The sequence below is a fragment of the Amblyomma maculatum genome, chromosome 5, assembly GCF_055883805.1.
Source record: "Amblyomma maculatum isolate TAMU_Amacu chromosome 5, ASM5588380v1, whole genome shotgun sequence".
In the NCBI taxonomy this organism is placed as follows: Eukaryota; Metazoa; Arthropoda; class Arachnida; order Ixodida; family Ixodidae; genus Amblyomma; species Amblyomma maculatum.
In genome coordinates, this window is record NC_139348.1 from 69,428,760 (window position 1) to 69,441,577 (window position 12,818).

Genomic DNA, 12,818 nt, shown 5'->3' on the forward strand with positions numbered 1-12,818 from the left:
TTAAAGAGGCAGGCCGATATGCCTGCGATGGTTTCTTCGCCCGCGTCAGACAGCCGGCCCACGTGACGGTGCAGTAGCAGCGAGAGCGGCGAGCCGACACCACCGAGATTTTAACAAGGCCTCCTTCAGTCCTATCAGCGAACGTCACGACAAACGAATGAGCGATAAGGTATCAGCCACTGAATCTGCGCATATCCCCTTCAGGCGCGAATTAAATTTTCTGAAAGGAAAAATTTTTCCTTGTGTTATTCATGATCAGTACACCAGACAGACGTCAAGTGCAAGAAATTACGCCAAAATTTTCATATTTGAGCCCATTTTATTTGCGTCCACTTTTGTGGACATGGCGCCTCAAAGCTCCTACATGAGTGCAAACACTACAACATTTTCTTGTACTCTCTACTAAGTATGAGGAATTAATTAGTGCTTTACTCTGAAAATACCTAAGGTACAGAACAGTAGCCACTTGTTCAAGGCTTATGATATAGATAAAAACAATCATTCTGTGACGAAAGGCAAAGAAAAATTCCGCATTTGCGGCAGCGAACGCGGCTCTTCGAAGTGCAGCCCTGGCGTCTGCATCGTTGTGCGTTTGGTATGCTCATAACCTGGGGCCAGTGGTTGGTGCCATCATAGCGCGTTGTGTTAGTTGGCAATGGCTCTGCATTGTGAGGCTTCTTTTTGATCTCCTGTGGACCTTCGTTGCTCGGTCGGCCTCGCTTCTTTGGGGGTGTTTTGTTGCAGGCGACTAAGCTATTAGCCACATCACTCTGAAATGCGAGCAAATCTAATGTACTTTTTTTCGGCAGTTGCATATTGTTTGCATCTCTGATGTACTCCAACCAACTGTTGCAAAGAGCAAATGAAACAAAATGCGATATTACTCGCACTGGCCACTTCCTTGTTCTTGTTCGCAGTGGATAGAGGGACATCAAAAAATCCATCTTGTCGACGCCTCCCATGTACTTGTTGTACTCGAGGATGACTTCAGGGCATTCAATGTCGATGTGCGATTTAGAAGACTCGCTCCACCTTCGTACAGTGCCTGCTTTGCCTAAGCCCACGGCGGTTGAAGCGATGTTCACAATACCATTGTCATACCAGCGCACAAGAACAATGTCGCCATTTTCTGAAACCTTCTCATCAGAACTTCCCCTTCCTTCCTTCTTTCTTTAATTATTTCTCAGTTTTCATAGAGCAACCACACAATCTATTTGCCCTGATTGTGCCGCTTGCCAAAATTCCCATTTCTTTGAGCTCAAGAAACAGCTTCACCGATGAGAAGTAGTTATCCATGAATACTTTCATGTTCTTCCCTTTTGGCAACTTCTCAACAAGCCGCATTACAATAGAGCCGCCAAGTCCAAGATGTGAGTGCTGAATGCTGACACCAGTGCCCTTGCCCTGATAAAATTCAAAATCATGGGCTACGCCATCAGAGCTGCATCGCACGAATACCTTCACGCCTTCAGGGTTTGGTTTCCCTTTAACAAATTGCTTTGCAGGGACCCGCCCGGTGAAAGCAATCATTTGCTCGTCAATGCTGCATTGCTCCAAAGGCTCCAACTCCACGCATCGCTGCCTGAGTGTCTCGATAAGAGGTCGCACCTTCCAGAACTTGTCCTGGGCGTTAATATCTCGTGGTGCATTCGAGTCAGTGATGTGGAGAGCAGCCCTGAGCTTAAAAAATCGCTTTGCACTCATAGAGTCAGCAATAGTTGGAATGCGCGTTGATTTTTCCCAATACATCCGCACTCGTGGGAACTTTAGCACTCCCATAATCATCAAAATTCCCAGAAAGACACTTATTTCTTCAGGTGTAGCTCCGAGCTCTAGTCCATTGCTTTGCAGATAATACATGTTTGTGTATCTTGCAAAGTCTTCAATGAGGGATGTGGTGATATATCTTGAAAAGTACGCCATCGGATCTTGTGGCAACAAGCCTCCTCCTTGTGGGTTGCATTCGCAGTTTGCATTATCTGGAACAAACCTCCCCTTCACCCACTTCACAGAAAACTTGGCACTTCGTGTTTTGTGTTCGGCATCTTTGCTGTTATCCCGCGAAGTGCTGGGTGCCACTACCACAACTGAAGGTGAAGGTCTTCCAGCATTTGGATCCTAGATGATAAATTACAGAATTAGTCAATCAGTACAACATTTACCAATGTTCATGTTACCTTGTTTTCACCTTGCCATTCCTCTGTTTCATCATCGGAGAGGTCGGCGTCGGAGACATCTCCATTGGAGATTTTTCTAAGCAATGTTTCAGCGCTCGAATCCTCCAACTTTCTCCTAGTGGATGCATGGTTTTGAACACCTGCGTGGAATGAGCCAATCTGGCGCTGTCTGAGAGCAAAACAACAGAGCATCGAGGATAGAATGCTGCTCTTTGATATTGTTATGAGCCACCGTTCTCTGCGCACAAGAAGCACGAGGACAACACGAACCACCTCAATGGCTTCTTACTCGAGCGAGCGCGCGTGCCTCGTTTTCTTGTTCCTTGTCCTCGTTTTTCTCGTGCGCACAGAACGGTGTCTCGTAACAATATTTTCGGCACTAAGGCGCCGTGTCCACGTTTGTGGACGCGCAATTCTGAGAGCCCACCGAAGCATTCCTTCTTTGCCTACGGTAATGAAACCCAGCATGCCCCTTCTACATTACCTTACTGGCATATTTCATATGACAAATTCCGTTTTTCACGACCATTTGGAAAGAGAGCACGCGAAAGTAAGATCAACTTACTCGCCCCGCCGTAAAACGTGGAGACGTCCATCTTGACTTCTTGTTTACAAAGACATTTCGATGTACCTGCAACAGATGGCGCCACATACTTGACAGGGAGGGGCCAGTTGTTTTGTGCGCCAAATTCAAAGGTGTGAACACGCCTTGCGAGCAAGCTACGACGACATTTGGGTCGCGTCCACATATGTGGACGCAGCGCCTGAAGGGGATATAGGCTTGGGTAAAGGGGCGAGATGACATCATGTGACTCAAAAAAAATTAGCGCTGCACCTTCATTTGCCGGTTCTTTATCGCCATCCGCCTGTCGTGATGTAGGCTGCTGCGTTGGGCAGGCCTGGCCAAAATCGCGGTGGCGACGGGCGAGCTCGAGCTCGCTCGAACCATCGCCAACATTTTTGCCTGCCGCTGCAATGGGACCATCGGGTCACGACCGCAGCTGATTTCGTTCGCTCAAACCACGACTGAGAGCACTACAATCGCGGCGCACAAATGCGCTAGTCACGTGGTATTGTTTGCATTTCGCGGGCTTTCTTCTGAACCCGGCAAAAAAGATACACGTGAGACTTTCTTTATCGCAATTAATGGAATGGGGGTTTCTGAAGGTGCTCTAAAACTTTCAAATTCACATTTTTGGTCTAAAGTCGATATTTAATAAATTAGAAAAATTAACATAATTAGCAAATTAAGTAATTGCTAAACAAAAAATTGCCTGTAGTGCGCAAATAGGCTGGCAGTTGTATGCAATTGGTTTCACTGACCTACCTCAAATATATTATTTTGTAACCGTTGGTTCAAGTTAGCTGGGACACCCGGCATATATATATATATATATATATATATATATATATATATATATATATATATATATATATATATATATATATATATCGCAGATCAATCAAGGGGAAATGAGGGTGCTCGTTATAATACATGAAGGAAAGAAGCCAACAGTCGGCGAGGCCAAGGAAAGCGTTGGGGATGGTATGTTTATGTCATTTTTTTTTTTAATGTTTACTTCGATAACCACAGAAATTAGTAATGTAATCTGTTTAGGGGAAAGATAATTAGACACAAAGTAGAAGGAAAAACAACGTGCCGATGGTGGGATCCGAACCCACGACCTCCGAATAACGCGTCCGGTGCTCTACCAACTGAGCTACATCGGCCGCTGTCCCCCCTGCTACTTTCTTGGGTATTTATGTTGTCTGTATACGAACCATGAGAGTGTTTACCAGCGCCGCCCTCAGCCATAGCGGCGGACGTGGGACGTCCTTTGTTACCGCCAGCGTCACGTAGAACGTGATCAAGAGCGAGGGCGAAAGCTGTGCTAGAACCCTCTTACGCTACCTATGGCTTCAAGACTGCCAGAACCGAGACCCCCGTAAGCTACAAGCAGATCAATCAAGGGGAAATGAGGGTGCTCGTTATAATACATGAAGGAAAGAAGCCAACAGTCGGCGAGGCCAAGGAAAGCGTTGGGGATGGTATGTTTATGTCATTTTTTTTAATGTTTACTTCGATAACCACAGAAATTAGTAATGTAATCTGTTTAGGGGAAAGATAATTAGACACAAAGTAGAAGGAAAAACAACGTGCCGATGGTGGGATCCGAACCCACGACCTCCGAATAACGCGTCCGGTGCTCTACCAACTGTGCTACATCGGCCGCTGTCCCCCCTGCTACTTTCTAGGGTATTTATGTTGTCTGTATACGAACCTTGAGAGTATTCACCAGCGCCGCCCTCAGCCATAGCGGCGGACGTGGGACGTCCTTTGTTACCGCCAGCGTTACGTAGAACGTGATCAAGAGCGAGGGCGAAAGCTGTGCTAGAACCCTCTTACGCTACCTATGGCTTCAAGACTGCCAGAACCGAGACCCCCGGAAGCTACAAGCAGATCAGTCAAGGGGAAATGAGCGTGCTCGTTATAATACATGAAGGAAAGAAGCCAACAGTCGGCGATGCCAAGGAAAGCGTTGGGGATGGTATGTTTATGTCATTTTTTTAATGTTTACTTCGATAACCACAGAAATTAGTAATGTAATCTGTTTAGGGGAAAGATAATTAGACACAAAGTAGAAGGAAAAACAACGTGCCGATGGTGGGATCCGAACCCACGACCTCCGAATAACGCGTCCGGTGCTCTACCAACTGAGCTACATCGGCCGCTGTCCCCCCTGCTACTTTCTTGGGTATTTATGTTGTCTGTATACGAACCTTGAGAGTGTTCACCAGCGCCGCCCTCAGCCATAGCGGCGGACGTGGGACGTCCTTTGTTACCGCCAGCGTCACGTAGAACGTGATCAAGAGCGAGGGCGAAAGCTGTGCTAGAACCCTCTTACGCTACCTATGGCTTCAAGACTGCCAGAACCGAGACCCCCGTAAGCTACAAGCAGATCAATCAAGGGGAAATGAGGGTGCTCGTTATAATACATGAAGGAAAGAAGCCAAGAGTCGGCGAGGCCAAGGAAAGCGTTGGGGATGGTATATTTATGTCATTTTTTTTTAATGTTTACTTCGATAACCACAGAAATTAGTAATGTAATCTGTTTAGGGCAAAGATAATTTGACACAAAGTAGAAGGAAAAACAACGTGCCGATGGTGGGATCCGAACCCACGACCACCGAATAACGCGTCCGGTGCTCTACCAACTGAGCTACATCGGCCGCTGACCCCCTGCTACTTTCTTGGGTATTTATGTTGTCTGTATACGAACCTTGAGAGTGTTCACAAGCGCCGCCCTCAGCCATAGCGGCGGACGTGGGACGTCCTTTGTTACCGCCAGCGTCACGTAGAACGTGATCAAGAGCGAGGGCGAAAGCTGTGCTAGAACCCTGTTACGCTACCTATGGCTTCAAGACTGCCAGAACCGAGACCCCCGTAAGCTACAAGCAGATCAATCAAGGGGAAATGAGGGTGCTCGTTATAATACATGAAGGAAAGAAGCCAACAGTCGGCGAGGCCAAGGAAAGCGTTTATGATGGTATGTTTATGTCATTTTTTTTTAATGTTTACTTCGATAACCACAGAAATTAGTAATGTAATCTGTTTAGGGGAAAGATAATTAGACACAAAGTAGAAGGAAAAACAACGTGACGATGGTGCGATCCGAACCCACGACCTCCGAATAACGCGTCCGGTGCTCTACCAACTGAGCTACATCGGCCGCTGTCCCCCCTGCTACTTTCTTGGGTATTTATGTTGTCTGCATACGAACCTTGAGAGTGTTCACCAGCGCCGCCGCCAGAGAGTGTTCACCAGGACGTCCCACGTCCGCCGCTATGGCTGAGGGCGGCGCTGGTGAACACTCTCAAGGTTCGTATACAGACAACATAAATACCCAAGAAAGTAGCAGGGGGGACAGCGGCCGATGTAGCTCAGTTGGTAGAGCACCGGACGCGTTATTCGGAGGTCGTGGGTTCGGATCCCACCATCGGCACGTTGTTTTTCCTTCTACTTTGTGTCTAATTATCTTTCCCCTAAACAGATTACATTACTAATTTCTGTGGTTATCGAAGTAAACATTAAAAAAAATGACAGAAACATACCATCCCCAACGCTTTCCTTGGCCTCGCCGACTGTTGGCTTCTTTCCTTCATGTATTATAACGAGCACCCTCATTTCCCCTTGATTGATCTGCTTGTAGCTTACGGGGGTCTCGGTTCTGGCAGTATTGAAGCCATAGGTAGTGTAAGAGGGTTCTAGCACAGCTTTCGCCCTCGCTCTTGATCACGTTCTACGTGACGCTGGCGGTAACAAAGGACGTCCCACGTCCGCCGCTATGGCTGAGGGCGGCGCTGGTGAACACTCTCATGGTTCGTATACAGACAACATAAATACCCAAGAAAGTAGCAGGGGGGACAGCGGCCGATGTAGCTCAGTTGGTAGAGCACCGGACGCGTTATTCGGAGGTCGTGGGTTCGTATCCCACCATCGGCACGTTGTTTTTCCTTCTACTTTGTGTCTAATTATCTTTCCCCTAAACAGATTACATTACTAATTTTAGTGGTTATCGAAGTAAACATTAAAAAAAAATGACATAAACATACCGTCCCCAACGCTTTCCTCGGCCTCGCCTACTGTTGGCTTCTTTCCTTCATGTATTATAACGAGCACCCTCATTTCCCCTTGATTGATCTGCTTGCAGCTTACGGGGGTCTCGGTTCTGGCAGTCTTGAAGCCATAGGTAGCGTAAGAGGGTTCTAGCACAGCTTTCGCCCTCGCTCTTGATCACGTTCTACGTGACGCTGGCGGTAACAAAGGACGTCCCACGTCCGCCGCTATGGCTGAGGGCGGCGCTGGTGAATACTCTCAAGGTTCGTATACAGACAACATAAATACCCAAGAAAGTAGCAGGGGGGACAGCGGCCGATGTAGCTCAGTTGGTAGAGCACCGGACGCGTTATTCGGAGGTCGTGGGTTCGGATCCCACCATCGGCACGTTGTTTTTCCTTCTACTTTGTGTCTAATTATCTTTCCCCTAAAGAGATTACATTACTAATTTCTGTGGTTATCGAAGTAAACATTAAAAAAAAATGACATAAACATACCATCCCCAACGCTTTCCTTGGCCTCGCCGACTGTTGGCTTCTTTCCTTCATATATATATATATATATATATATACATATATATATATATATATATATATATATATATATATATATATATATATATATATACATATATATATATATATATATATATATATATATATATATATATATATATATATATATATATATGTGTGTGTGTTGTTCGAAAGTGGCCTTGCTGTACATTTTGTTAGTATGCTTTCTCATGGTATTTGTTGTGTGGTCAATATAACAATGCACGAATGTATATATACAAGTCATATGAGGTTTGACACAAAAGAAATGCGACTAAGTGTGTAGCTTGAAAAAACAGTGGAATTGTAATGAATGGGTGGGTTTTCAGAGGTTAGACTGTTAATCAACACAACTACGTTGTAGTAATAAACACAGTTGGGGAAAAAAGAATAGCAAAAAAAGGTCACATGTTCGGGAGTGATGGATGCCTGTTGCACGCAAGACAATGCAGCCGCTCACACAGCCCTATTTGTCAAATCGTATCTGACCAGCGAAAACACTACTGTGATAGAGCATCCTTTTTAATCACCTGATTTTGCTCCTTGCGACTTTTTTATTTTCTAGCGTTAACTCTTGCTTAAGGGGAACTCTTTTTACCTCAGCTTAAGAGGTTAAGGCAAAAACGAAGAATCTCCTGAAGAGCCTTCCAAAAACCTCGTTCTAGCACTATTACCAGCAGTGGCAGCACCGAATGCAGAAGTGCGTGAATGCTGAAGGCGACTGCTTTGAAGGCGACTGCTTTGAAGGCGATAATGTCACAGAGAACTGATTCTCTAAGTACAATATTTTATTGGACCAGTATCGTTTTTTGTGTGTCACACCCCCATACTTGTTCAATACTCTTTTTTTGATATTACGACAGAATTTCTGTGCGGTTTTTGACGGGAAACCTGTTGTGACAACAGAACATTCTGTAGTAACATCAGAAATTTCTGTATTTACAACAGAAAAGTGCGACAGAACTACAGACAACAGAAATATACTACAGAAAAACTACAGAACTACATAAAAGTATTACAGAATTTCAGAAAAATCTGATGGTACGACAGAACTACAGGCTATTTTGTCGTATTTGACACAGTTCTGTAGTTTTTTTCGACTGGGTGTTGGCACTACAGATGTCTGTAAACCCGGCGAAGTTGCTCAGAATCAAACGCCCCTCCCCCTGCCTTCCTTAGCGGTATCAAACTTGCTTCGAAATGTACATTGCTTCTCATTCCTTGGGCGTCATCGCATTCACCAGCTGTTTTACTACTTCAAGACAGGTGTAGCCGTCGACTTGTATGATTTTTATTGTGAAAGCAACACACGCCATTTCGCAGAGCCCCGGGGGCCCCAACAGCGCATGCGCGAAAAGCAAGTGATTTCACGTAAAAGCCAGCTGGAGAGTCGCGTCGGAGATCGCAGCCGACTAATGAGCTGCGCGGGTGACTCAGAGGTGCCGCCGCCGCCGCCGCGCCAGCTGAGCATGCGTCAGGAGGAAGTGACGTCACATGATTCACAGGTGGCCGCCGAAGGGAAGAATCTCGGAGAGGCCAAACGCGTCCGCTAGGCAAGACCGATAGAACGTAATATAGAAATAATATAGTTTCCAGCGCACGAGTCTATTGCAGGAAATGAGGCTGCACACGAGCTTGCCCTAGCTCTCTATCACCTGGCGGCCGTAAAACAGCCATCTAGCATAGACATGAAAGGTAGCTTGATTTCATACAACGAGATCACGGAACATTATAAACTGAGCAGGAAGGTCTATCCGCCGCCTTACCGTTCCCTGGGAAACCAGGAGACAGTTTCGTGAAGATTACAAAGGGGAAATCATATAAGCCCTTTCTGGCTATGCGTGACAGTTTCCAAAGAGGAGAAAGACCAGTATTGCGTAACATGCGGGCAGTGGGGCGCTCTAGACCACGGAATTCGGGAATGTGCTGGCATCCCGGGCGCTGAGCACAATATTAATAGAAAAGCCTGGGAGACCTTGCTGCGGAGCGAGAACCATGTTCCACAGCAACAAGCCATCCGTCTGGCTGCTGAGGCCGTGAAGCAACAGTGTGTCTTCACCAGACCTTAGTTTGCGAGTCTCCTGAGTAAAACTCCATAAGGCCTGCGTGCCGAGGGGCCCAAAAAGGAGTCTAATTTCTGTGAAAATAAAACGTTTTGATGATGAGGATGATGGCCCGCCGAGGCCACCTACAATTTCGTCAAAATGTCTCTTAAGAGGAGAATGGCGAAAGCCTACCCTTCCTCTCCTACCATTTGCTTTTCATAGTTTGCCTCATATCGGCGTTCGTTGCAGTGCTACATATAATTATAATTGGTTTACAGAAAAGGATTGATTGATTCATTTATAGGAAGGGAAAGGCGCGGTAACTGTCTCGCTTGTTTTCTGCCGACACCTCAACCGCGCCGTAAGGGAAGGGAGCAAGGTGGGAGTGAAAGTGGAAAGAGAGAAAGAGGAGCCGTAGTGGAGGGCTACAGAGTAATTTCGATCACCAGGCGATCTTTAAACTGCGCATTCCTTTTCTGTAAAAAAAATAAAAAATAAAAATAAATAAAAATAAAGTTTCGACCACCTGGGGTTGGTTGGTTGGTTCATAGGAAGGGAAAGGCGCAGTATCTGTCACACTTGCTCTGTGGACACCTGAACCGCGCCGTAAGGGAAGGGATGAAGGTGGGGTTGAAAGTGGATAGAGAGAAAGGGGGGCCGTAGTGGAGGGCTACGGAGTAATTTCGACCACCTGGGGATCTTTAACGTGCACTGACATCGCACAGCACACGGACGCCACTTCGTTTCGCCTCCATCGAAACGCAGCCGCCAAGGCCGGGATTCGATCCCGGGAACTCCGGCACAGTAGTCGGGCGTCTTACCACTGCACCACCCCGGCGGGGCAAGACCACCTGGGGATCTTTTACAGAAAACGAATGCGCGGTATCTGTCACACTTTCTCCGGCAAGTGTTTGAATTGTACACCACCCTTCCTGTCGCGTGGCGGGTCATGGAGGGTTCAAAGGAGAGAGAGAGAACCTTTATTAGACGTAGGAATTCAGGGCGCGCAGGTCTCTTGATCTCCGCTCGCCCTCACTGAAATCCAAGTGTGTATGTCCCTCAGAATCATAACACTGGCAGCCCGGCCGGTGGGGATTGTCTACACGGCCGGGTCCTCCGAAAACAGCAGGGTCTCGCAGTCCTCCCAGGTCTTCAATTGTTCTAGATTCCGCGGGGAGGGTCAGCCGGGCAGAGGGAGAGGATGTGGAGGGAAGAGGCAAAGTGTTCTGGGCAAAGGGTACAAGCAGGAGTGCGGAAGGAGGGATGGTAGTGGGAAAGGGTAAGGGGTGAAGGAAGTGTCAGTGTGTTTGCAGTCTGCGCCATAGCGTTGCGTTTATTGTCTAGGGAGAGAAGGGATGGGGTAGAGCTGGCGCAAGGCTCTGTAGGCCGGCGTCAGCTCGCTGAACGAGTGCATGGATAGATGGATGGACTAAACTTTAATGTCCAACAGATAAGGTGATCTACCCACCCCCCGACACGCAGGTCAAGGGGCGGGTGCCGCCGCCTCAGAGGCAGGCCGGGAGGTCTGGGGTCCCAGCAGCCTCTTCAGCAAGTTGGACGAGTAGGAGCTGGAGCTCAGGGTCCGAGCTGCGCAGCAGGGTCTCCCAGGTGTCTGTACAGCCTGGGAGAATACGGGCATTCCCATATTATGTGGTCAAGGGTCCCTCTCGCCCCACAAAGATTGCACTTGTCACTCCTAGCCTCAGGGAACATGTGGTTCGCCATAACCTGGTGCGGATCTGTATAAGTTTGCAGTCGCCTCCAGGCCACTGCTTGTCTGCTGTTTAATTTCGGGTCTGGTGGGGGTACCAGTCTACGATCCAATCTGTAGTGCTGCGTGATCTCCCCATATTTTAGCAAGTGCTCTCGCTTCCTCGGTCATCAAGTGGCCCTGTAGCGGCTCGGCGGTAGAGATCTCGAGCCAGCTTGTGGGCCGCCTCGTTGCCGGGAACGGCTTCATGCACAGGAGTCCAAATTATTTGAGTTTTGCTATCCAACTTTTTCTGGCCTAGGATTCTGGCTGCTAAGGGCGAGATCCTGCCCTTACGCTTATTCGTGAATCCCGGATTAGAATAAACGTGAATCCCGGATTAGAACGGTTACGAGGCATTTCCTTCGCCAACACTCAACAGACACAGCAAAGTCGTCGTCTACGTACGACGTGAACTAACATATGTGCTCCACTCTGTTCCCCCGAACAATGACAACCAGTATGTGTGTTTGACCGTGAAGTGCCGCGCCCTGACATTCAAACTAGTAGCTGCATACCTGGCACCATCAAGTCACTTCGACGATGACAGATTAAGTGATCTTATAGCCATCACTTCTGGACCATGGACAATCACAGGTGACTTTAATGCTCACCACCTCGTTTGGGGAGGCGTTCGGATGAACTCTAAAGGCAGAAAGCTTGTGTCCTTCGCCTCTGACAATGGTCTACTCTGCCTTAACGATGGAACGCCGACCTATATTATAGGTGTTAATTACAGCAGCTGCTTGGACTTGACTTTCGTTTCACATTGCCTTACAAAACATGTCCGGTGGTTTACAGATGTAGAAACTCATGGCAGCGACCATATCCCAACCTACCTCAACATTACCGGCCATTCGACATCTCTCACAGCGACACGTATGCGGCGTATTGATTGGACACTTTTAAAACTATTATGGAAGATACTTGCACCCAAGACTTGTCCACAAGTCTCGAACAAAAAATTAAGGACGCAATGGAGAGTGCAACCTGTACCTTTAACCCTGTCGCAGACTACACAGATTTTGACTTTGAACTACAGCGACTACGATCGCTTCGGCGCAGGGCGGAACGTAGATACCGGCGCACAAAGTCTCGCCTAGACCTCACATAGGCAAGGCGCATACAGAAAAAGATCCAGCGCAAAATTCAATCCCTGGAGTCGAACCACTGGAGGACATTTTGTGATACTCTCGACCCACGGAAGTCATTGTCATGTATCTGGACTGTCATTCGCGGCCTTCGTACATCACCTCAACAACGACACCCTTTCAAATCAATCGCGCTTCACCAGAGATGCAATGAGGTCGACGTAGCCGAAGAATTCTGCGCAAGAATAACAGGACCTTCAAACACACTCGTGCCACAGCAGTGTAGTGATGTTCCGCCATCAAGGGATTAACGGATGGATCTACTGTTCACACTGGAAGAAATTGACGCTGCTCTCGCTTGTTGTAAAAGGTCATCTTCGCCAGGGCCAGATGGTGTGACGTACTCTGCGCTTGCCAATCTAGGCCAAGAGGCTCGACAGGCTCTCTTGAAGACATATAACAGGTCATGGAGCGACGGCAAAGTTCCTAGTGAATGGAAGACAAGTCGTATCATTCCACTTCTAAAACACGGAAAATCACCGCTCGATATTAATTCATACCGCCCCATTGCGCTCTCCAGCTG

General features: G+C 47.5%; 1 long non-coding RNA gene and 1 other non-coding gene across 2 annotated transcripts; one reads left to right on the forward strand and one right to left on the reverse strand.

Annotated features, from left to right (window-relative positions):
* Positions 1-1,969: 1,969 nt before the first annotated feature.
* LOC146188469 (uncharacterized) lies at positions 1,970-2,820 on the reverse strand. Its single transcript, XR_014707214.1, has 3 exons — positions 2,743-2,820; positions 2,178-2,317; positions 1,970-2,118 (listed from the first exon to the last, which is right to left on the reverse strand). It is a non-coding gene; the product is annotated as an uncharacterized LOC146188469 (long non-coding RNA).
* A 3,788-nt stretch (positions 2,821-6,608) lies between these two features.
* Positions 6,609-6,681, forward strand: TRNAT-CGU (transfer RNA threonine (anticodon CGU)). The gene has a single exon. It is a non-coding gene; the product is annotated as a tRNA-Thr (tRNA).
* The last annotated feature ends 6,137 nt before the right edge of the window (positions 6,682-12,818 follow it).